Below are 2,733 nucleotides of genomic sequence, written 5' to 3' on the forward strand. Positions count from 1 at the left end.
GAGAATGATCCACCACCTAAATAATACCTGCTCTGTGGTGGTCCTGTGGGGGTCCTAACCATTAAAGAACAGGGTGAAAGCAGGCTAAAAAGGTATGTAGAGATACAAACTACAAAGTGCTTCTATATGGTAAGTGAAGCTGATAAAATGGACAGTAAGTGTAGAAACAAGGAGGTGGTTTTATTGTTATGGCTGATCGGTGTATACTTGTGACCATAGCATAAGGGGTTTTTATATACAATTTATATACAAGACATAGACTCAGCACATGGAACACTAAAAAGTTGGACCATAAAACATATTTTAGATATGTTTCGCTTTGCTTATGCCGTTTGCTGCTCATACTCAACACATTCTGCCACAATTTTTATAACTATTCTCGTCTCAAAAGTTAAATAACAGTCATTTAATGAAGGTCACAGGGTTCTAATTTGATCTACTTAGCATAAAACCAACAGGACCCTGAGTCTATTTTAAGGGTAGACCAAACCTAGCAGCATTAGGTTAATGTCGAATGATAGAATCAGTTCCATTTCCTGTGTTCGCACTTAGGCAAGCCAATCAGAGCATGCATGATGCATAAAGACAAGATGTGGAGAGGAGAATAATCATCTTCTGTGCTGTTAGTGATTCCTCACAGTTGTAATTACCTGAAACTGTAGGAGGCAAGGAGTACTTTAGAGATAAATGATCCTGCACCTCCTATAGTGACTGCGGGTTGATTTCAATTGTGCCTGGTTCTTTTGGCTTACAAAACTAGTAGCTCTGAGGCAATATGCTGGTCGATGCTGGCTATATTGTGTATATCACTGTAGTACTCCAGTTTGGGCTTTAGTTCCCCTGTTAAGTCTGTACAAAGGAACTACTTAGAGCAGTGCCATTCCTGCCATTTAGATTCAGAGTCTTTAGGTTTACTGTAACGTTAGGAACCATCAAAGGTACAAATGAAAGCCTACAACATATCTTCCTGCTACATTGTTTAGAACAGAACAATAGAACACCTTTATTTGTCATATATACTGTACATATACAGGTGTACGGTACAATAAAATCAAGCATATCCCAGCTTGTTTGAAAGCTGGGGTTAGAGCCCAGGGTCAGCCATTGTATGGCGCCCTTGGAGCCAAGAGGGTTAATGACCTTGCTCAAGTGGCTGAACCAACAGTGGCTGAACGGCAAAGCTGGGATTCAAACACTTGGGATTCAATTGACAGACCAAAGCTCTACCCACTAGGCTTTCACTGTCCCAAACGCAATGTCGCTGGGTGGGTTCGAACCACCAATCTTTTGGTTAACAGCCGAGCACACTAACCAATTGCTCTAAAACTGGGGACTTACCATGATCAAGAAGGTGGTTCACCCAGGGCGAGGCTCAGCCATTGCACTCCAGTTGTGCTGACCCCTGCGAATTCCCCGAATGTGGGAATCTTGACTGCATAATTTTGTGGCACCCAATTATTTGGGCTTTTGGTGGTAGGTGCAAAGATGCTTACCTTAATCAGTCATTGGATTTAGCTATGCCACAACAGGTACTTTTGGTGACACACAAGTCCTGTGTCCCTGGTTTGATGTTTGCCTCCTATGACCGTTTGGATGGAGTTTAAATGCTTTTCCTATGATTGTATGTATTTTCTCCAGATACTTTAGCTTGTTCCAACATAACCCTTAAAACTAGCCACTAGGTTTATCTGCTAACCAATTTATCCCTAGGTCTGAGTGGATGTGAGTAGATGAGTTAGTGTGTGTTGCCATGTGAAGAACTGGCACCTTCTCTAGGAAACATTTCCGCCTTGTGCTACAGTCTTTGACAAATGGCAAGGTTGGCATGAGCAGCGAGTCTTGACTCAAGTTCAAGTTTCGACAGTGCCACCGGTCTGGATGGGCGTTCAGCAGACAAAATTGTCCATGTCTAAAAATAAGGGAAGGCCGGATGGGGTATAATCTTTTCACTGCAACAGTGACTCCTGCAGCCTCATCAATGTGACAGCACAAGTGCCTTAAATGGGCTGAGGCTATCTGTAAGAATGGAAAGGTTGTAAGCTAGTCTGTGGCCAAGTGGTCAATTAGCTGGCAGAGGTATCCAAAATCTCTGGGCAGATGAAACAGATCCAAACTAAGATGAAAATAAAAAAATAAAAAAATTTTAATCTTCCAGGAAGGAAGGAAGTAATGTGGGAGGGAGGGAGTGAGAGGAACCAACTCAATCAAAGGGTTAAACACATGCACATCCCATTTAGAGCCCGGTATGTTAATTATTATTCTTTTTTAAACATTACATTAACAGGGGCCGCTCAGATGGTGCAGGGGTAAAAACGCACGCTGGAACACCAGAGCTGGGATCTCGAATACATCGTATCGAGTCTCAGCTCTGCCTGGTAGCTGGGCTGAGCAGCCATATGAACAACGATTGGCCTGTTGTTCATATAGGCGTGGGATATTAAGCCGGATAAGGACTCTCTCATAACTATTGCAATTACGAACTCTGCTGGCTGATTGATGGTGCCTGCACAGAGATGCTGATCAGGGTGTGTCTCTCCGTACACAGTGCTGATCCGCATTCCACTCGTCAAAGTGTAGGTGACAAAAATGCATACGGCTGCTGCCCACTTGTCGGAGGGGGCGTGGGTTAGCTTCGTTCTCCTCAATCAGAGCGGGGATCGACATTGGTGGAGAGGAAGCATTGTAGAGCCATACAAATGCTCAGACCAGCTGACCCTCTTCCATTGCTCTGAT

General features: G+C 43.6%; 1 pseudogene; it reads left to right on the forward strand.

The window, feature by feature from the left end:
- The first annotated feature begins 1,322 nt into the window (after window positions 1-1,322).
- Window positions 1,323-1,465, forward strand: LOC134317399 (U1 spliceosomal RNA; annotated as a pseudogene).
- The last annotated feature ends 1,268 nt before the right edge of the window (window positions 1,466-2,733 follow it).

This window comes from Trichomycterus rosablanca, chromosome 6 (genome assembly GCF_030014385.1).
Source record: "Trichomycterus rosablanca isolate fTriRos1 chromosome 6, fTriRos1.hap1, whole genome shotgun sequence".
NCBI lineage: Eukaryota > Metazoa > Chordata > Actinopteri > Siluriformes > Trichomycteridae > Trichomycterus > Trichomycterus rosablanca.